Raw genomic sequence first — 24,522 nt, 5'->3', positions numbered from 1 at the left:
GGGCATCTTGCTCCTCCTGGGCTCTAATGGCATAGGCTCTGGCAGGTGGTCTGTTATCTGACCTCTCTGCTGGCTCAGATGCAGGCCTCTGAGATGGTCCCACTGTGTCAGATTTGCCAGATTTTCTACCCCTTTGTGGTGCAGGAGCAGGTCTGTCTGCTTGTGTTGGAGCAGCTGTAGTAGTTTTACATGCACAGTTCTTCAGCTGATGCTCTGTTGATCCACACCTTAAGCAGGCACCAGTCACTCTCCAACACTCCCCCTTATGCCATTTCAAACAATGTGGACATGCAGAAGATGCTGGGGTTGGTCCCCTGAACCCCATCCTCGAGAGCCGCCCCGATGGTGTGGACTGACCTCTCCTAGGGGTAAACTGTGGCCTGGGCCCCTGAGACTGACCCTGACCTTGTGGTTGACCTGAACTCTGTGCAGGTGGACCCTTGAACTTCTTCCCAGATGCAGGAGCTGAACTAGACTGACCTGGGCCCCTCTTCTGCTGTCTCTCTCTTCTAGTCTGCTCACTTATTCTAACCTTTTCGACCTTTATTGCAGCTTCCACTAACTTGGTGAAGTCTGTGATTCCCAAGGCAGTGATCATGATCTTTATATTATCATTCAATCCCTCTTCAAATCTCTTACATCTTTCAGCTTCGTTAGGGACTATCTCCCTTCCGTAGCGGCTCAATCTGACGAATTCCTTCTCATACTCGGCCACTGACAGCTGTCTCTGCCTCAGATTAATGAACTCTCTTCTTCTCTCTTCCAGGTACACACTACCCACATATTTCTTCTTAAATTCGGAGAGAAAGAAGTCCCAAGTTACTATTTCTGGCTGTACTTCACTGGACACAGTATCCCACCATTCATATGCATCATCTTGCAACAGAGATATGGCAGCTTCCAAGTTTTGCTCTGGAGTGCAGTGGAGTTGTTTTAAAACTCTGCCTGTTCTGTTCAACCAATTTTATCGCAATGAATCATCTTCTCTCTTGCCAAAGAAGTCCACTGCTCCAAACTTTCTCAATTTTTCCAGGTGTGATTTTGGTTGTGGAGGTGGTGGTGGTGGTGGCATTACCCCAGCCATTTGTTTGAAAAATTCGGCCATTTGCTGGAACATGGCCTGTGGAGGCTGAGCAGGCTCTGCTTGAGCTGGCGGAGCAGGTTCTCCCATACCCCCAGTCTTAGCTGCTGCAGGTGGAGCATGACTCTCCACTTCCTCCTCAACTGCCCACTGAGATGTAGGGTCCATATCCTATTCAAAATAAGAAAAACAAACAGATCTGCATTAGTGTCACCTCGACTCTTACAAATGCAATGCATGGTATGGACTCAATCTAGGCCCAGAAACGCCTAAACCGTGCTCTGATACCACTAAATGTGACACCCCTTACCCGTCTACAGTATATCCAAGTAAGCTATATCACACGGTGTACCGGAACACTCTATTTTACCTTAATTAATTTTTATTATAGTTTTGAATATAACTTGTGAAATATTATTTATTTAAGTCATTTAGTGAAATTATAATTTATTTGGGGTTCCGAAAATTTTAAAGAAAATCCGGCAGAGTACCGGCTATAAATGGAGAAAACAGTTCTTCGGAACCTGTGAAAAACACTTCCAAAATCATTTCCAAACAATCCCAACTCCATTTTATCAACAAAGTCTCAATATGATTTTCAACAACCTTTCCATTACTCAAACATTCATTTCTCATGATACTCATATACAAACAATAAATAAATACTCAAATTTTACATTCATAACCACAATTTTCATTATTTACATGAACATCAAAATACATTACATAAGTTCAATTACATATGAGAAAATAAAAGTTAGTTACAAAATACCAAAATGAAACCTAGTGTCCTACCAATACACTGTGGATGGTGAGGTGACACGGACACTATGCAGAGCTGCAGGATGGTCTTACCCAGTCTGCGGTCTACTGGGCTCTCGATCAGTATCTCCAAAACCTACGCGTGGCAAAAGCAACGTGCTAAGCAATAATGCTTAGTGGTGCAATAATAAAATAAAAGGAAATAACAGAAAAATAAATATGTATTGAATGTATATGTCTTATTTGTTTTGTATTTGTTATATCCATTTATTTCGTTAACTTTGTCCACTTTCATTCATTTGGTTGCCCAAGTAACCTATCTTTGGGAATTTGGATAAATAGGTAACCGCCTTTGGGTATCTAGTACCTCGGGCGTCACACCATCGGTCACATGTGCATCTCTGGTGTGCATGAGCGACTAATAATTTGTAATGACAATAGGCACAAGGCCAAATATCAACACAAGGTCAGAATGGCTAAAAGCCATGAAATCACAGAATGGCATAATGCCATGTGCAGTACTGCTAATTGAACCCTATTGGCATGCCAAACTATCCAAACCAATCTTGTTAGGTATACTAGGGCATTTGATACTTTAGAATTCTTCAATTTTTAAATTTCAAGTTTTGGAGTCACTATTCACTTCATTGGTCAACAAAAATATTGACTTTTGCATAGAAAATAGGTACATTGGTTTTAACACTCTCAATGTACCACATTTTGCATTCAAAACTTATTGGAATTAATCACCAATACCATTTCCAAGCTTAGAACTAAGGGAGCAGAATTTTCAGTTTTTGTACCCTAAGTTTACTGTTCCATTAGTGATTGTTACCGTGGGAATTTGAGGAAATGGTAAACATGAAAGTTGTTCCTTATTTTGTCTAGTTGAATTTCCTTTTTTGAATCACTCCATTTGGAGTTTTGTAGCTCCAGTTATGATCCAAAAACCACAGCTGGCCGTATTGAAAAACTGCAGAATTGACCATATCTACAGTGCAATGAACAGTGACTGCAACTGCCTTGTTGGATAGGTTCTGGTCATAATTTGGGGTAGGTTTCTTCATGAAAGTTGTTGGCTATATCTTAACTTGTTGCTGTAAAAATTTCAGGTCAATTAAGCCATTCTACAATGAGTTATGGCCAAATGAACAATTACTATTTATTTGGTCATTCTGCAGATTCTGATTGCAGGACATCCGGATTGGGGCCAATTTTTGGTCCACTTACTTTGGTCTTTTGGGCATGGTTTCTTCACCAAAATTGTGCCATTATATGTCTAGTTTCATGTACAAATGGCCAAATACCAATTGAACTTACACAGCCAAAGTTATGGATGTCCAAGTGGGCTGGAATCACAGCCACACCAGCTGCTCTCACTAGGCAGCATACCAATTCATTTTGTCATGCTATAGTTCACTCCAAATTATGGCCAACTTACTTCAAATGGTCACTAATTGACCATTAGAATGTTCACTCACCATTTCATAAGCAAAGTCCAAGTTTCACTCCCAAAACCCTAATTTCCCATTATGATTCACACAACACACCTTAGTTAACACTTTCATTCCTTACATATATATATATACACTTTAAACACCCTCTCTAATCCACTCTAAGCCCATCTAAACCATCAAAGTCATGACCCTCACTAGGTTTCCGAATTCCATGGGGTACATATACCTAAGTTTTAATTCATTTAAGTTACACTTTCATGCTCAATTTAAGTCCCTAATATGGAATAAGAGAGATTTATGTATAATAGGCACTAACCTCTTGTAGGGCAGAATTTTCCAAGCTTAAACTTCACTTTCTTTCCTTTTTCTAGGCTGCCAAACACTTTAGCAAGGTTGGGTGACCAATTTTAGTGAAGGGAGTTAAGGGTTTTGGGGTAAAGTTTGAGAGATTTTCAAGCTTGAATGAAGAAGGAGATGAGGGCTTCCATAGTGGTGCGGCTGGAATGGGGAAGACGATGGCTGATAGGTTTTTTTAATTTCTTTGGTCCCAATTGTCTCTTTTATTAGTTAATTAAATGGTTGTTTAATTGTGATTGGTGAGAACTTTTAAATGACATCATAATGATGTCATAATTTGCATTATATTGATTTTTCTTTTCTGTTCTTTTCTACTAACTTTAAATTAATTTTTCATCAACATTAATTCATAGTTTATGTCATAATAATTATTTACTCAACTGGACAAGTCGGCCAAAAATCGTCTCTGAAGGCAAAATGACCAAAATGCCCTCCGTTTGGCTTAACGGGTCGAAATTGTCTGTACCGATTGAAAAATTTTTCTAAATATTTTCTTGGCATTCTAATGCCATAGGAACCTCAATGACCCTTCTCTGGAGTCTCAAAATTTATTTTATGAATTTTTCCCCGGGTCTAAGGCTCCTAGTTGCGAGAACCGCAACTTCTCACTAGGTTACCCATCGCTAGGGCATCGGCTCATTTAACTCGGTTGTATTTTATTTCTAAAATTTTTACTAAATTTCTCTTATTAATATTTGAGTTAATTATGGTTTCTTACTTTAGTTTAAATATTTTTTCGGACGTTCTAGTTGTCCGGACCTACACCGGTCGCCGGAACAGTAGAATGTACGGAGTTGCTACCGGGAGGGTGTTACAAGTCTTATGCCGACCTGAAGAGAAAAGAGATAGAGTATGCAGTTGGTGATAAAGTATTTCTCAAAGTCTCACTATGGAAGAAAGTACTGAGATTTGGAAGAAAGGGTAAGTTAAGCCCTAGGTTCATTGGCCCATATGAAGTCATTGAACGTGTGGGACCAGTGGCCTATCGGCTAGCTTTACCACCAGAACTGGATAAAATACACAATGTATTCCATGTTTCTATGTTGAGAAGATATCGCTCAGACCCTTCATATGTCATTTCCATGGAAGAGATTGAAATCTAACCAGACTTGACATATATAGAAGAACCTATACAAATCCCAGCTCAGGAAGTGAAGGAACTAAGAAATAAACAAATTCCATTGGTGAAAGTGCTTTGGAGGCACCACAACACTGAAGAGGCAACTTGGGAAAGTGAAGAGATAATGAGGCAACGGTTCCCTCAACTGTTTGCATCAGGTAAATTTCGAGGACGAAATTTTTATTAGAGGGAAAGAGTTGTAACATCCTCAATTTAGCTAGTCCGTACATTTTATTGTTCCGGTAACCAGTGTCGGTCCGGACAGCTAGAACGTTCGGAAAAATATTTAAACTAAAGTGAGGAACCAAAAAAATTAACTCAAATATTAATAAGAAAAAAATTTAGGAAAAATTATAAAATAATTCTTGGGACTCTAGAGAAGGGTCATTGAGGTTCTTATGGCATTAGAATGCCAAGAAGATACTTAGAAAAATTTTTCAATCGGTACAGACAATTTTGACCCGTTAAGCCAAATGGAGGGCATTTTGGTCATTTCGTCTTCAGAGATGATTTTTTGCCAACTTTTCCAGTTAAATAAATAATTTACATAATATAAAATATAATTAAATATTGTTAAAAATTTAATTGCAATTAAATAGACAAGGAATGAAGAGTAAATGAAGGAAAATGGACTTATGACATCATAATGATGTCATTAAAAATCTCCCAACCAATCTTGTCTTGACACATGGCATAACTTTCTATAAAAGAGACTAAATGAGCTAAAAATGAAAAAAAAAAATTAGAACCTCTTCCTTCTTCTTCTCCTTGACGTCAACTCTCCTTCCCTAACCCTCCATGAACAAGCTTTTTCAAGCTTGATTTTCCCTAGCTTTCTTCCACCAAAAACCCTAATTGTCAATATAAAAACTTGCTCTTTCATCTTGGTGAAGCTTTGGGCAGCAAAATTTTGAAGAAAACTGAAGTTTTGCAAGACCCAATCTTTGTTCCAAAAAGGTTAGTGACCAATCCTTGCTTTCTTTTTGAAATGCATGTTTAGGGACAAAAATTGAGCTAGAAAATGAGAGAAACTTAAATGAAATTGATAATTATGTAAACCCCCATTTTTAGTAGCTATGTGAAGGGTAGGGTTTTGATTGTTTTCCTTGAATAAATTTGGTATTGTGGCTACCCATAACACTAACCTATTGTTTAGAATGGTGAAAGGTAAGTGAATGCATGAATTGAGATGGAATGGGTTAGGGTTTGGGTATAAAATGGAGACTTTGATCATGTAATGGTTAAAGTGAGTTTTAATGGTCAATTAGTGACCATTTGGATATGTGTAAATAAGAAATGATGTGGTTTGAGTAGTGGGAATTGAGATTAGTGTGGCTGCCCTTGGTGACCTACAGAATTGGACATGAGCCTAGCAGGTTTGGGCAGCCATAACTTGAATTGTAGAGGTTCAATTGGTGCAAGGCCAATTGTACATGAAACTAGACACATAATGGCACAACTTTAGTGAAGAAACCATGCCCATAAAACCAAACCAAGTGGACCAAAAGCTTGCCTTAGTCCGGGTGACCTGCAGTCTCTTTCTGCAGAATGACCAAATGAACAGTATTTGGGCATTTGGCCATAACTCAATGTAGAATGGTCCAATTTACCTGAAATTTTACCAAAAATAAGATGAGATATAGGTCAACAAATTTCATGAAGAAACCTAACCCAAATTATGGGCAACCATTAGCATTAAGCTTAGAAATGGTATGGGCAACCAATACCAACAAATTTTTAATGCAAAATGTGGTATGTTGGGAGTATTAAAACCAATGTACCTATTGTCTATGCAAAAGTCAACATTTTGGTTGACTAATGAAGTGAATAGTAACACCAAAACTTGAAATTCAAAAATTGTAAAAACTCAAAAGTGTAAAATGCTCTAGTATACCTAACAAGATTGGTTTGGATAGATTGGCATGCCAATAGGGTTTTGTTAGCAGTACTACATATGGCTTCATGCCATTCTGTGTTACATGGCTCCCATGCCATTCTGTGACATAATAGCCTTTAGCTATGTTATTTGAGTTGATATACTTGAGTTTTAACCCTGATAATTATTACAGCTTATTAGTCATTGCATTGCTGCCAAGGAGACACAGTGTGACCGATAGTGTGATGGTCCGAGGTACTTAGTACCCAGTGCCAGTTTACTCATTTATCTAGTCCAGTCAACTAGTATGGGTTACTCGGGCAATGATAATAAACCTTATCAAATTTTAAGTGAATAATACTACAAATAATACCAGAAATTAAGTCTATCCAAAAATGAAATCATACATTCTGCATAATTTTTTTATTCTATTTTATTTTATTTTATATTGTCACCACTAAGCAGAATTGCTTAGCGCGTCACTTTTGCCATGCGCATGTACTGGAGACCTAGCTGGGGAGCCCAGCAGACATCAGACGGGGTGAGTCTTCAGAGCTGCATCCGGGTTCCGGAGTCACCTCACATCTGCACTGCATATGGTAGGACATTAGGACTATAGGTGGCCCTTTTGTATTTTGCATTTTGTGTTAGTTTGGATTATAACTATAAACTCCTGTAATTATGTGTTAATGTAAATATATGAAATTTCATGTTATTGAGGCTTTCTGCATTATGTATGTTGATAAATGAAATGTTGAGAATTATTTGTGAATATGCTTCAAATGATGAAGTGAACAGAAAAGTTTTGAAAATAGTATTATGATTTGAGATTGACTTGAATGTGTATAATGGAGTTGGATTTGGAAAATATTTTGGAAGTGTTTTTTTTAAACAGGTTCAGAAGAACTGTTTTTCCAATTTACAGCCGGCACTCTGCTGGAATTTCTATAAAATTTGCGGATAAATTCAAATTTATCAAAATTGAAAATAAATGAATTATAAAGGGATAAATTGTAATAGAAACATAAATTGGTGCTTCGGCATACTGAGTGGCATAACTTGCTCGGCTACACTGTAGACGGGTAAGGGGTATCACATTTAGTGGTATCAGAGCATCGGTTTAGGCATTTCTGGGCCTAGATTGAGTACATACCATTGCATTGCATTTGTAAGTGTTGAGGTGACACTGATACAAATCCGTTTGTTTTCTTATTTTGAATAGGATATGGATCCTACTTCGCAAAGAGCAGTTGAGGAAGAGGTGGAGAGTCATGCTCCACCAAGGGCTGAATCTGGGGGCAGGGTAGAATCTGCTCCACCAGCAGCTGAGGCACCTGCCCAACCTCAGTTTGCACTATTTTAACAAATGACCGAGTTTTATCGGCAAATGATGGGGGCAATTCCACCACCACAACCACAGCCACAACCTCCACCAGCACCATAGAAATCTCATCTGGAGAAATTAAGGAAGCATGGGGCTATGGACTTCTTTGGGAAGAGGGAGGATGATCCCATGGCCACAGAAAACTGGTTGGATAGAACCATCAGAGTGCTGAAACAGCTAAATTGCACCCCCGAGCAGAAACTGTTTGGTGCTGTGTCCCTACTTCAGGATGATGCATATCAGTGGTGGGACACAGTAACCAGTGATTTGCAACCTGAAAGGATCACCTGGAAATTCTTCCTCACAAAGTTCAGGAAGAAATATATTAGCAATGTGTATTTAAAAGAGCAAAGAAGGGAATTTATCAGTTTGAGATAGAGACAGTTGTCAGTGGCTGAGTATGAGCGTGAGTTTGTCAGACTGAGCCGGTATGGTAGGGAGATAGTCCCTACAGAGGCAGAGAGGTCTAGACAGTTTGAAGAAGGGCTCAATGACAACATCAAAGTCATAATCACAGCACTGGAGATAACGGATTTTTCTAAACTGGTAGATGCAGCATCAAAAGTGGAAAGTGTCAGAATCAATGAACAAAATAGAACGGAAAGACAGCAGAAGAGGGGTCCGAGTCAGTCCAGTACATTTTCTGCTCCCAGCAAGAAGAGTAAGGGTCCTCCTGCTCAGAGTTCAGGACCACCATAGGGTTAGGGTCAATCTCAGGGGCCCAGACCACAGTTCACACCTAGGAGAGGCCAGTCCACACCATCAATGGGCAGCTCTCCAGGGACGGTGTTTAAGGGACCAACCCCTGCATCTTCTGCTTGTCAGTACTGTCAGAAGTGGCATAAGGGGGAACGTTGGCGAGTGACCGGTGCATGCTTACGGTGTGGATCGACAGAACATCAGATCAAGAATTGTCCGAAGAGGACTACTGCTGTTGCTCCAACACAAACTGACAGACTTGCTCCTGCACCACAAAGGGGTAGGAAGCCCGGTAAACCTGAGGCAGCTGGTCCATCACTGAGGCTTGCATCCGAGTCAGCTGAGAGGCCAGACACTAGAATACCAGCCAGGGCCTATGCCATCAGAGCTCAGAAGGAGCAAGATGCCCCGGATGTCATCAGGGGTACGTTTTCCCTCTACAACACTTCTGTACATGGTTTGGTAGATCCAGGATCCACTCATTCCTACATTTGCATCAAACTACCCATAGAGAGGGGAGTTCTAGTAGAGGAGAGTGATCAAGACATTCTGGTCACAAATCCACTAGGCCATAGTGTGGTAGTGAATAAGGTGTATAAAGGTTGCCAATTGAGGATTCAGGGGTATGAATTCTCGGTAGACCTAATTGAGTTGCCCTTCCATGAGTTTGACTTGATTTTGGGAATGGACTGGTCGTCACGTCATCAGGCAATAGTTGATTGCAAATTAAAGAGGATTTCTCAGAAAACTTCTGAGGAAAATGAGATCACTGTTGTGGATGAAAGGACAGATTTCCTGTCCAATGTTATCTCAGCCATAGTTGCAAGAAGATTGATGAGAAAAGGCTGTGAAGCTTACCTAGCACACGTAGTTGATACTAGGCAGGCTAAGCCAAACCTGTGTGATATACCCACAGTGAAAGATTTCTCAGATGTGTTTCCTGAAGAGTTGTCTGGTTTACCACCAGAAAGGAAAGTCGAGTTTGCTATTGAGGTAATGTAACACCCCGTTTGCATAGCCTGGTAGATTTCACTGTTCCGGTGATCGGTGTCGGTCCGGATAATTAAGGAAATTAGAACCATACTTAAGACAACTAGAGAAGCCATAAACACAAATAATTAGTAATGTCCAATTAGTTAAGTATAAATAAGAAAAACAGAACATAAGAAGTTAAACGAGCTGAGAGTCACAGCGATAGGTAACCTCCTCGGGAACGACTGCGAAGTCATTTTAAACTCAAATTCCGAACCGTAAAAAGTGACGCTGCGGTCCTTAGGACCCTTATGAACACAGTGAAAAAGAGAAAATCACGAAAAAGAACTGTTAAGTCAGTCAAACAATTAGGTCAGGGAACCAAAAGAAATATGGAATTATTTGCAAACCGGGATGAACCGGCGAGGGGCAATTTGGTCAATTGACCCCGAGAGCTGACTCCTAACCTAACTGTCAAATAAAATCGGAGAAAAGAAAATTTCGGAATCAAGAATTAAATTAAAGAACTAATAGAAAAAAATAAATAGAAAAAAAAAAGAAGATGGAAAAGTCAAAGGTGATGACATCATGCATGATGTCATAAAAGGTATAATTAATAAATTAATTAATTAGGAATTTTGGTGGTCTTCCATAACTAAAATAAATAAAGAAAACAAAACAAAAAAAGAAACAAAAAAGTCTTCTTCTTCTCCCAAAGTGCCGCTCCACTTTCTTCCCAAAACCCTCCATGAAATCCTTCCATTTAAGCTTACAATTAAGCTTGATTTTCTCCACTTAATCAACATAACTCCCCTAAAAACTTCACTAGACCTTAAAATCTCAACTTAGGAAGAAGATTATAAGAAGAAAGAAGGGCTAAGGATAGAGATTTGAAGCTTTAAGCTAAGGTTAGTGTGCTAACTTACCATTTTACTTCTTTAAATGCATAATTAGTTGTGAAAGTGAGCTTAGAACTTGATTAAATGAAACAAATATGGGGGAAGGACCATTACTGAAATTTCAGCTTGGTTGAAGGGAGTATGGATTGCATGAATTAAATGAGCTAGAATGAGTTTAAAAGTCTTACTTAGTTGAATGATTAGCATTAAAACCATTAAATGTAGTTTAATGCATGAGATGAATGAGTTAGGGTTTGAATGTTAGGGTTTGTGAACCAAATTTTGGAGAAATGCTTAAATGATGACTTTGGTCTATTGTGAGATGAAAAATGGTCAATTATGACCAAATAAGTTGTGTGGGAATGATAGGAAATTAAGCTAAATTCGGAGGTAAATAAGCTGGTAGCATGACCAAGCCAACTTTGAAGGACCAAAACGGGAATTTTACAAGTCCAATTGATATGCCACCAATTGGGGATGAAAATAGACATAAAATAGCACAATTTTCATTAAGGAACCATGGCTAAAAACTGACTAAAACTTTGTGAACCAATTGACCAAAGTGAAATGAGAGCAGGCTGCCACTACACAAATTGACCAAATGAATAGTGTTTGTTCATTTGGTCATAACTCGAGCTAGACAAGTCAAATTGACCTGAAATTTTAATAGTAATTAGATGCGATATAGACCTAAAACTTTCATGAAGAACACAAACCCAAATTATGCCATTAACCCATTCAAATTATTAAGTTACTGTACCTGCAAAACTGCAGAATTGCCATTTGAGCAGTAATGTTTGAAGGGCTATAACTCTCTCTAAGAAACTCTGATTTAGGTGATTCTTAAACCGATGGAAACATAAGACATAGTAGAACATTTCATATGAAGAAAGTTAGACCAAATTATGAACTTAACTTGATCAAATTACTGAACGAAGTAGGATAAAAAATCTGCCAGAACCAAAATCTCAGTATGAACAGTACACGTGAACAGTAACTGTATTTTGGCTATAACTTGAGCTACAAAACTCCAATTGGGGTGATCCAAAAATGAGAATACACTTAAGAAAATAAGGAACATTTCCTATGAAGGAAGTTTTGCCAAATTCCAACAGTAGATTGACCAATGGAATAGTGCAACTAGGAGCACCAAAACCGAAAATTGGCAATTTTGCCAAAATGACTTAAGCTTTGAGAAAATGACCAAAACCAACAAGTTTAATGACCAAAATGTGGTATGTGGGTGAAGTTGGAGTTCCCATACCTATTAAGCCTTAAAAAGTCAATAATTTGACTTGAATAGTATAGTGAATAGTAACCCAAAACACAAAAACTTCGAGAATGTCGAATTTAACGCAATAGAGCTAGTAAAAATGAAGTGAAATTTATTTTTGGATTTATACTAAGTTATGGTACTGAAATACTGTGAAACTGTGTGTTTCAGCTGAAAAAGATTTGGAGGCTCGAAAAGACTGAGTCAAGGCCTAGAGGCGACTCCAGTCAGGTTTGTGCACAACAAAGCTTGTTTAAACATTTTATTCTCGAAGATTTGATTTCTTTGATTAATTATGTACTGTGTTGCCATGTTATAATCTTAAATGTGACTTTGGCAATTGATCAGATTTCTCATAAATTGTTTGAATAAATTGTTTTGAATTGACTTTATGTTCACACTTAGCATGACAGTATCACATTTCCTCCTCCATTTATGGGGTTGAGATCGTTTATTTTCCTCCCTCTCTGGCTTACCAGTTGAGGTTGTAGATCGGATGAGTACTCATTAGCTAGCTAGCCACCTCCCTCATTGATTTCGATTAATGGGGTTGAGATTACTTTGTCGTGGTGTACAACGCAGCATTGATCGGAAATTTTGTGTCATGGCTTAAGTTGTGTATGACTTTGGCAACACTGTGTTTATGAAATTGTTTGACTAAACTGTGTTTATGAAATTGTTTGACTAAACTGTGTTTAATAGATTATTTTACAAAATGGTGTTATTATGAACTTTGATATTTGTGAAATGTGAGTGATTGTGTTTGGCAATGAATGATTTATTTATTGTATTTTAAATTTTTATTGTGCACCACTGAGTATTTTTATACTCAGCGATAGCTTATTTTGCTGTCGCAGATAAGAGCAAGGAGAAAGCAACAGAGTGAGCTGCTGTTAAATCGAGGACTACTCTGACCATTTTGTACGGATATTATTTTATACCCTTGTAGATAATCTTGATGTAAATATAAAAATGTTGTATGTATCAATGTAGTTGAGCAGTTGTAAATAAATTGTAATAATATTTTTTGGATTTCCTTCTGTAAATTAATATTTGTACTTATGAATTTCTTACTTTATGCTTTGTGATTGGAGATATTAAATGTTTTGAGATGATAAGTCTTGAATTGTATTGTGAAATTATTTTGAAGTGTGTTGAACTGAGTTGATTGAGTTATTGAAGGTTGGGAGTTGTGAAATATTTTTGGAAGTATTTTTTTTAGGTATTTGAAGAACTGCTTTCTCCAGTTTCAAACGGAACTCTGTCAAAATTTTTATAAAATTTGTGGCAAAATTTAAAATGGACAAAATTTTTACTAGTATTTAAGCTTTGAATAAATGGTTTTAAATTCTCACTAAAATGCTCACCACTTCCAAAATGTAAGAAAATCGTTTTAAAATCCCTTGTAGGGTACTTAATGAGTTATCGGTAGGTGAAGTTCGGTAGTTCATCAAGTATTCTACGGGATAATGTTATGCCTTACGGAGGGGTAAGGTGTGACATGTTTTAGTGGTATCAGAGCATGGTTTTTTCAATAAATTTTGACTATGTGTATGAACTTTTTATTGACAAGTACAACTGCTCAAGTGTCTTTAATTGATACATATGACATATTTACATCATGAATATGCACTAACGGAGGTCAACCTCCTTGTGTTTGTTCTCAGGAAGTAGAAAATTTGAGAAAACGGAATGGAAGGAGGAGATCATTCCGAAGAACAATCTATTGAGGCTGAGGTTCAAGGGGAAGCCCGGACTCGAGCGTGAGTGGGTCGACCACTCCGGCTCTGCTCGGCCAAGATTCCTGCTCAACTTATGCAGCAGATGGCTGCGTTCTTTCAGCAAATGGCGGGTAATGTGCCACCCCAAGCTCAGATGCCAGTACTTGTAGCACAACCACAGCCCTCAGCTCGGCAGTATGAAAAATTGATGAAATTTAGGGCCACTGAGTTTAAAGGCACTGTGGATCCACTGGAGGCAGAACAGTGGTTGGAAAGAATGGAACGAGTTTTCAGGAAGCTGTAGTGTACGGAAGAACTGAAGTTTGAGTATTCTGTTTCCTTGTTGCAAGGGGATGCGTTTGAATGGTGGAAGACCATCCCCCACAGCTTGGTTGAGCCACCTGTCCTTACATGGACAAACTTCTTGAGGGAGTTTTGACAGAAATGGGTTCCCGATGCATATGTGGATATGAAGTTGCAAGAATTCTTGAGTTTGAAACAAGGGAACCGAACCATAGCAGAGTATGAGAGAGACTTCTCAAGGCTAAGCCACTATGCTGGAAGCTTAGTCTCCACCCCGAGAGACAGATGTAAGAGATTTGAGTCCGGGTTAAGGCAGAATTTGAGAATGCAAGTCGTGGGTTTTTGACATCAGAATTTTGCTGAATTGATCTCACAAGCCTTGGAATTAGAAGGGATAGAATCCGAAGGGGCAATGAAGAAGGGTTCACAAGAGAAAGAGAAGGCTGAAAAGACTACTGGACAAGCATCTGAAAGTGGTTCTGGCAAGAGGAAACAGTTTGGGGGATCCAGCTCCCGTAGAGGCAGAGGCAGAGGCAGAGGCAGATTTTCTGGACAAAAACCACCTTGGTCTGGTCAGCCGACCCAACAAGCTTCTCGAGGATCTCTATCAGTACGACAGTATGAAACTTGTGGTAGAACTCATGGTGGGGTTTATTTCAAGGCCACCGGTGCATGTTTTAACTGTGGAGGGAGCGGACATTTCGCTAAAGATTGCACTAGTCCGCGCCAGTCTGGATGTAACACCCCTAAGTTCGGTAGTGCGTTCTACTGCTCCAGTGACCAGTGTTGTCCGGACAGCTAGGATGCCTAGAACCGTACCTTGATATGAGAGAGGAGACATAAATATTGAAATACAAGAAAAGAAAATACAAGAAAAACAAAGGAAAAATCATAGCAAAGAAATGTAACCGAGTAAGTGAGCAGAAACCTAGCGATGGGTGGAAGTCACGGCGTGGACCGTTGGGAACCACGGAAAACATTTTTAGGACATAAATAGAACCTTATTGAAGAATAAATATCATTAGAAAGATCAAAGAAAAATTAAATAATTAGTACAAAGAAAAGTGAGAAATCGAAAAACAGACAAAACAGAAAAATCGGGAATGCCACCCGAACAGGGGCATTATGGTCATTTGACATCCCGAAGTGTCTTTTGACCTAAATATCCATTAAAAATAAATAATATTACACTTAAAAAATGAAATGAAAAATTAATTTGGTGGTACCTAAAGTAAATAGTAGAAATTAAAGGTTAAATGTGGAATAAGTGGGAATTTAGCTTATTATATGATTAAGTGACTAAGTGGACCACTAAGGGGATTAATTAAATACATAGTGGGACATGTGTACACTTAAAATGCAGCTGAATAATCCATCTTCCTCATTTGCATTCAACATTGCCGAATTGAAGAACCAAATAGAAACTCCATGGGCGTTTGCATGAAAGCTTCATCCACTCCCTCTTTTCATCTCTAAATACTTAGGTTCCTTCATGAAAAATGGTCTACACATCACAAGGAAGATATTGATACCAAATTTGAGAAGTTTGGTGAAGGTTTAGCAAGTTACAATCAAAGGTAAGTTTACATTTTTGAGAATTTCTTTGATAAACTTTATGTTCATGTTATGGGTGTTAGTTTGGTGAAGGAAATTTTAAAGTTTAAATAGTTGTTGAGATAGCCATTTTTGGACAGCCATGAGTCACGTTTTTGATGAAATATTTGTGCATATAATTGATGAGAAATAATGTTGATCATGGTGATTTAGTAACCTAGTGATTTACTTCATGTTTATATGGTGATTTTGGCACTTGGATGAGAATTGATGAATTGTAGGGCAATGTGGTGTTGAAGATGGTTTGCAGCAGCTTGGGGACACTTGAGTAATTGTATATATTGAAGGAAGTGTGGGCAGAATATTGACCTAGAAGGATTGATGATATGTATGTAGATTGATATTGTAAAGTGTATGTAAGATGTGTAATGGTTAGGTGTGTATGTAATGGTACTTAGAAATTGTAAATGTGAATTATATTTGGTGTGTTGAGGGTAATGGTAATCTGCCCAAAGTAATGTTAATGTAATGTAGAAAGTGCTTTTGGTAATGTACCAAAACAGATTGGTAGGGAAGTAAACAAAATTGCAAAGGTAAATGTGTGTTTGAAGTGGGGTGTGAAAGGCATAGTGAGGGCAGTGTACAATTTAGCCTATAACCTTAAATGTGTAACCTCAATTGGTATGAGACCAATTTGACGTGAAACTAGGCACAAAATGTGCCAACTTTCATTGAGAAACCATACCAAAATTCTGCTTGCAAGGTGACCTAAGAAAATGACCAATTCGGATTAGGTGCAATTAGGACCTGAAAAATGACCAATTGGGCAGCAGTGAGTAATTAGGCCATAACTCACTCAAACCAGGTCCAATTGACCTGAAATTTTGACCAAGAATAGTTAAGACCCATACCTACAAGTCTTATGAAGACACCAAAGTCCATAAATGACCATAAGCAAGTCAAAAAGCTTGCACAAGTTCGGGTCCAAAAACTGGCCGAACCAAAGTTGACCAAATTGACCTAAAATTGACCTAACTTGATGCCATTTGACCAGCAATAGTGTAATGACCATAACTTGGTCTACTTAATTCGGATTGACCTAAAATTTTGCACCACGGTCCATAAGACATAGATCTATAAGTTTGTAGTTTTGACCAAAACCCGAAAATCGAGGAAACTAGGCCGTCCAGCTAGGTCAAACTAGTATCCCGGAATCTAGCAAGTTGCATTAAAATGCACTAAACAAGGAAACGAGTTTGGCAAAACGTACCAAACCTAAAACCCTATCGAGTGTGACATATTAATGACACTAAAACCTAATTTACCTAGAAAACATCGAGGGTCGGTATATTAGGTGATTTAGCAAATAAAGGTATTCAGTGAATTGTTTAGCGAACATTATCGTTAGAGGTAAATTAATTTAGCACTGAAACACTTCAAATTGTGTTTCTCAGTTAACAAGGACTCAGCAAAAGGGAAAGAAATACTGAGTCAGGACCAGGAGACAAATATCAGAGGTTTGTGCACAACAACTATTTCTTTTGAATTTTTCAATTGAAATAAATATTGACTATTTGTACATTATTGTTTTAAATTGTGGAAATGTGTTCGAATGGATATTTATTGCTTGAAAAGCATTGTAAATGATTTGAAACTGTGAGAAATTGTTTGAATGATATTGATGGATACTCATTGCTTAAAAAGCATTGTAAATGGTTTGAAATTGTAGAAAAATTGGTTTAGTGTGATTTGTGAAAATTGAAGTTAATTATGAATTGTGTTGCCATTTTGTGAATGAAATTATGACTTGGGAAATTTATTGGATTCTCACGAATCATTTGAATAAAATGTTTGGAATTGATTTTGTGTTCACACTTAGCATGACAGTATCATATCATTCCTTCTCCATTTATGGAGTTGTGATCGTTTATTTCCTTCTCCATTTATGGAGTCGTGATCGTTTATTTTTCCCTCTCTGGTTTATCAGTTGAGGTGATCGGATGAGTACTCATTATGTAGCTAGCTCCCTTCCTCATTGATTTCGATTAGTGGGGTTGTGATTGCTTTGTCGTGGTGTACAACGCGGCATTGATCGGAAATTTGTGTCATGGCTTAAGTTGTGAATGAATTGGCAACACTGTATTATTAAATTATTTGACTAAATTGTGTTATTATGCGATTTGATAATTTGTGAAATGGAGTTTAAATTCTTATTGACATTTACTGTCTTTTGAATTTAACTATGTTTCGATTACTGAGATTTAATGTGATATTCTGTTAAATTATTTATGACATTTATTGTCTTGAATTTAATTATGGTTTTACGTATCCATCATTTATTTGAATTATGAATTGCGATTTAAACTTGTATTTGGTTAATGTTGTGCACCACTGAGACATTGTCTCGTGATAGCTTTTATTCGCAGTAGAGAGACAGACTAGGCTACTAGTACATCCAGCGAGGGATTTCCTGGTATAATGAGTATACCAATATTTTGCATTTTGTACTGTAATGTATGACACTGTATGTACATATTGTTTTTGGTTTTGAGCATTTGTAAATCCAAATTGTACATTTGACTTGTAAAATAATTATGAGTTGTTTTGGCTTGTACAATTTGTATTATAATTCCTGTATTTCAATCTTTGAAAAATTTCTATGGATTTGAATTGATAAATATGTTGTGTTGAGAAATATGTTGGAGTTGGGATTTGGAAATATATTGCAGTGTGCTTTTTACAGGTTTTTTGAAGAACTGTTTTATCCAAATTACAGATGGCACTCTGCCAAAATTTTTACAGAAATTCCAAATAAAACAAATGAGTTAGTTATTTCACTTCAGTTCACCAAAGTCTTTAACACCTGGAAATAGTGCTCACCATTGTAAAAGAAGTAAGAAAAGTTTTTAAAATCCCTTGTAGTGTATTTAATGAGTTATCAGTAGATGGAGTTGGTAATTCATTAGGTATACTACGGGATCATGTTATGCCTTACAGAGGGGTAGGGTGTGACACTGGATCTTTTGCTACATCTGAAGGATCAGCCCAAGTTTCTGCACCTAGAGGGTCACAGTCAGCTGCTAGAGGCAGAGGTAGAGGTAGGGGTCCTGGTAACACCCCTGGAAGTCAAAGCACTATTAACCAGCCAGTACCTAGTAGCGCACCAGTCAGAGTGTATACCATGCGTCAGAGGGAAGAGGCTGAAACATCAGATGTTGTAGCTGGTATTTTCTCCATCCTTGACCAAGATGTGTATGTGTTATTTGATCCTGGCTCCACACATTCGTATGTTAGTGCTAGTGTGATGTGTTCAACTGCTATTCAGTGTGTATCAATGGACTATGATGTGTTAGTAACTAGTCTATTAGGCCAGGAGGTCAGGGTAAATAGGTTATATAGGGACTGTCCTTTGGTGATCCAAGGACACACTTTTCTGTCTGATTTGATTGAAATGCCCTTCAGAGATTATGACATTATCTTGGGCATGGATTGGTTAGCCAGGCATCATGCCATGATTGACTGTAGACTGAAGACAGTCACTTTTGGTCTCCCTCAGTATGGTGATGTACTAATACATGGGGAGAAACAGTTATTACCTTCAAACATCATTTCAGCTGCACTGGCCAGAAAAATGATTAGAAAAGGGTGTGAGGCGTACTTGGCACATATGATAGACACCCAAGTGGGGAGTCCAAAGATCAAGGACATTCCTATCAGATGTGACTTTCTGGATGTGTTTCCTGATGAATTGCCAGGATTACCTCCAGAAAGAGAAGTGCAGTTTGAAATTGATGTTATGCCTGGTGTGAACCCAATCTCCATAACACCATATAGAATGGCACCAGCAGAATTGAAAGAGTTGAAAGTGCAATTGCAAGAATTGCTTGACAAGGGCTTTATCCGCCCTAGTGTGTCACCTTGGGGAGCGCCAGTGTTGTTTGTAAAGAAGAAAGATGGCACTCTCCGCTTGTGTATTGATTATCGGCAGTTGAATAAGGTGACAATAAAGAACAAATATCCATTACCCCGCATTGATGACTTGTTTGATCAGTTGAGGGGTGTAGCTGTGTTCTCCAAAATTGACATGAGATCAGGTTATTATCAGCTGAAAGTTCAAGAGCAGAGTATTTCAAAAACTGCCTTCAGAACCCGCTATGGTCATTATGAGTTCTTGGTCATGCCATTCAGGTTAACTAATGCTCCAGCTGCTTTTATGGATCTGATGAACACTATCTTCAGACCATACCTTGACCAGTTTGTTGTGGTATTTATTGATAATATATTGGTCTATTCGAGGAATGCAGAAAAGCATGATAGACATCTGCGGATTGTATTGCAAACTTTGAGGGAGAAACAGCTATACGCCAAATTGTCAAAATGTGAATTTTGGCTGAAGGAGATATCCTTTTTGGGGCACATAGTATCAGCAGAAGGTATTAAGGTAGATCCTAGCAAAATTGAAGCTGTCCTTAATTGGAGGCCACCCAAAAATGTCACAGAAATTCGTAGTTTTCTGGGTTTAGCTGGATACTACAGTCGATTTGTGAAGGGATTCTCCATGTTGGCATCTCCATTGACCAAGCTACTTAGAAAGGATGTGAAATTTCAGTGGACGGACAAATGCCAGCAAAGTTTTGATGAATTGAAAAGATGTTTGACAGAGGCTCTAGTCCTGACTTTACCCACACCGAGTAAAGAATATACAGTTTACAGCGATGCTTCTCATAATGGGTTAGGTTGTGTGTTGATGCAAGATCGAAATGTCATTACTTATGCATCACGCCAGCTAAAACTGCATGAGAGGAATTATCCAACACATGACTTGGAGCTTGCAGCCATTATGTTTGCTCTTAAGATCTGGAGACATTGTTTGTATAGGGAAAAGTGTTACATCTACACAGATCATAAGTGTGACACCCCTTACCCGACTACAGTGTAGCCGAGCAAGTTATGCCACTCTGTCTGCCGGAGCACTCTATTTTATCTTAATTCATTTTTATCATAGTTTTTGAAAATAATTTGTGAAATATAATTCATTTATTGAAATTGTAATTTATTTGAGGTTCCGAAAATTTTATAGAAAATCCGGCGGAGTATCGACTAAAAATGGAGAAAACAGTTCTTCGGAACCTGTGAAAAACACTTCCTATGATCATATTCAATCAATCCCAACTCCAATTATCAACAAAGTCTCAGAATAATTTCATCAATTTCATTTATTTCTCAATCATTCATCTCATAGTACTCATTTACAATTCACATTTTGTATCACATCAAGTTACAGCAATTTCTTAACGATTCCTCTATTTGTCATTTCACATCATCATTAGACTCAAATCATAAATAAATTCTCACATGTGATTTATAATCACAAGTTACAAGTACTTACATTAATACAAAATTATATTACATTTGTTCAAATACATATGATAAAATAAGAGTTTAATTACCAAATTTACAAAAATCTCAAAATACAAAATGGGACCTAGTGTCCTACCAATGCACTGTAGTCTGTGAGGTGACATGGACGCTATGCAGAACTGTGAATGGCCTTACCCAATCTGTGGTCTACCGGGCCTTTTGTCCAAATCTTCAGTACCTACGCGTTGCAAAAGCGACGCGCTAAGCATAAAGCTTAGTGGTGCCAATAATACAAGAAAATATAATATGCAAATAAAAATCATAATTTCTTAGCCATTGTGTTCATAAGAACTGAATAATTACCAACTTAATGTTTAGTCGAGGGCTAATTACGTTTTATGATATTAACTTCTTCATGCATTTTGTTAATTATTTTCTTCATGATCTTGAGTTTCTTTGTATTCTATCATAATCATTCCTGATATTTAATTTTTGTATTTTCTTTAACAATCAGTTCAATTACAGTTATACTTTTCCATGCCCAAGTAACCTATACTGGACGACTGGACTGGATAACGGGTCGTTGGCACTGGACACCGCGGTGCCTCGGGCCGTCATACCATGGGACGCAGAACGTCTACCACGTATGCAATCAGTATGGCTAAAAAGCCATGATATCACATAATCGGGCATAAAAGCCATGAATACGGGCATAAAAGCCATGAATACAGGCATAAAGCCATGAATATAGGCATAAAGCCTTTCGCAGTACTGCTAAAACAATACCCTATTGGCATGCCAAACTATCCAAACCAATCTTGTTAGGTATACTAGGGCATTTGATACTTTAAAATTCTTCAATCTTTGAATTTTAACTTTTGGTGTCACTATTCATTTCATTGGTCAACAAGAAAGTTGACTTTTGCATAGAAAGTAGGTACCTTGACTTTGGCACTTCAAACATACCACATTTTTCATTTAAAACTTGTTGGAAGTGATCACCATTACCATTTCTAGGCTTAAACCAAGGGAAACAAAATTTTCAGTTTTTAAAGCTTAACTTTACTGTTCCATTAAGCACTGTTACAGTGGGAATTTGAGGAAATGGTAAACATAAAAGTTGTTCCTTATTTTGTCTAGTTGAATTTCGTTTTTTGAATCACTCCATTTGGAGTTTTGTAGCTCAAGTTATGGCCAAAATAAGTTTACTGTTCATGTTGAAATTTTGGTTTTTGGCAGATTTTGGTCCAACTTTGATCAGTAATTTGACCAAGTTAAGTTCATAATTTGGTCTAACTTTCTTCATATGAAATGTTCTACCATGCCTTAGGTTTCCATCGGTTCAAGAATCGCCTAAATCCAAGTTTTCTAGAGAGAGTTATAGTCATCCAAACATTACTGCTCAAATGAAAATCTGCAGAGTTGCAGGTTTGATAACTTAACTTTGCTCAATAATTTGAATGGGTTAATGGCATAATTTGGGGTAGGTTTCTTCATGAAAGTTGTTTGTTTATATCTTATCTTGTTTCTGTAAACATTTCAGGTCAATTGACCATATCTACAGTGAGTTATGGCCAAATGAACAGTTACTATTCATTTGGTCATTTCTGCAGGTTCTGTTGCAGGGTATCCGGATTGGGGCCAACTTTTGGTCCTCTTGCTTTGGTCTTTTGGGCATGGTTTCTTCAGCAAAAATGTGCCATTATAAGCCTAGTTTTATGTCCAATTGGCCAAACACCAATTGGATCTACACAGCCAAAGTTATGGCTGTCTAAGTGGACTGTAATTTCAGTCACTCTGCTGCTATCCCTAGGCAGCCTACACATTCACTTTGCCATGCATTAACTCACTTCAAATTATGATTAACTTGCCTTAAATGGTCACTAATTGACCGCTAGAATGTCCATTAATCAATTCAAATGCCAAATCCAATTTTCACCCTTAAAACCCTAGTTCCCATTATAGGTTTTCACAACACACCTTAATTACTAACCCATTCACTAACCACATGCATAGATGGTTTAAACATAATCTCTAATCCACTTTAAGTCCATCAAAACACTCCGTTTCTATTCCTTCAATAGGGCAGCCAAAATTTATGGTATGTATACACATAATTATTGTTCATTTTAGTTACAAATTCTTACTCAATTCAAGTTACTAATCATGGAAATAAAGAGTTTTAGGTATCTAATGCACTAACCTTTAAGTGGCACTTTTTTCCCAAGTTTAATCTTCACTTTTCTTGTACTCTCTTGGCTGCCAAACACTTCCTCTAGGTCCAAGGATTCATTTTAGTGTTGGGGTCTTGAGGAAATATGGTGAGGAAGCATGAGAATGAAAGCTTGCAAATAATGGCTATGGTGGAAACCCTATCTTCTCTCTCTCTACGTTTTGGCTGGTTTTGGGCAAGGAGATGGCTGCTGTATTTTTGGTTAATTTGGTCTTCATTTAGTCTCTTTTATTAGTTAATAATATGGTTGTTTAATTATAATTGGTGGAGACTTTCAAATGACATCATAATGATGTCATATTTGGCATTTTTATGGATTTTTCTTTTCTTTTCATCACTACTCAATTTCAATTTAATTTTTAGTAATGTTTCTTCATATTTTATGTCATATTAATTATTTGCTTAACTGGACAAGTCGGCCAAAAATCACCTCTGAAGGCGAAATGACCAAAATGCCCTCCGTTTGGTTCAACGGGCCAAAATTGTCTGTACCGATTGAAAAATTTTTCTAAATATTTTCTTGGCATTCTAATGCCATAAGAACCTCAATGACCCTTCTCTGGAGTCCCAAAAATTATTTTATGAATTTTTTCCCGGGTCTAGGGCTCCTCGTTGCGAGAACCGCAACTTCCCTCTGGGTTACCCATTGCTTGAGCACCGGCTCATTTGACTTAACTGTATTTTATTTCTAAAATTTTTACTAAATTTTTCTTATTAATATTTGAGTTAATTATGGTCCCTCACTTTAGTTTAAATATTTTTTCGGATGTTCTAGCTGTCCGGACCGACACCGGTCACCGGAACAGTAGAATGTACGGAGTTGCTACCGGAAGGATGTTACAATAAGAGTTTGAAGTATTTGGGCACTCAGAAGGAGTTGAATTTGAGACAGAGGAGATGGTTAGAGTTGATAAAAGACTATGATTGTCTGATAGACTATCAGCCAGGGAAAGCTAATGTTGTGGCTGACGCCCTAAGTCGCAAGACTATGGCGAGTCTACAGGTTACTCCTTTGTCTTTGGTACATGAGTTGAGATCATTACATGCCAGTTTAGAGATTAATGATGATGGGCAGACAGCAGTTGCATGGCATGTACAGCCAGTGTTAATTGATCAGATCAGAATGGCTGCTCAGAATGATGAAAGGTATCAGAAGCTGTTGGAAGAAGTCCGGCAGGGTAAGAAACCAGAGTTCTCAATCAGAGATGATGGTTTACTGCTACACCAGGGCAGAATGTGTGTTCCTAATGATGTTGATTTGAGGCAGATCATTTTGAAGGAAGCACATGAGTCTCCTTTTGCTATGCACCCTGGTGGTAAAAAAATGTATAAAGGGCTAAAGGAGCATTACTGGTGGATGGGTATGAAGAGAGATGTGGCAGAGTTTGTATCAAAATGCCTAACTTGTCAGCAAGTAAAGGCAGAGCATTAAGTACCAACTGGGTTGTTACATCCACTACCGGTGCCAGA

The sequence above is a fragment of the Hevea brasiliensis genome, chromosome 5 (genome assembly GCF_030052815.1).
Source record: "Hevea brasiliensis isolate MT/VB/25A 57/8 chromosome 5, ASM3005281v1, whole genome shotgun sequence".
Taxonomy (NCBI): Eukaryota; Viridiplantae; Streptophyta; class Magnoliopsida; order Malpighiales; family Euphorbiaceae; genus Hevea; species Hevea brasiliensis.
This window is presented reverse-complemented; position numbering follows the sequence as displayed.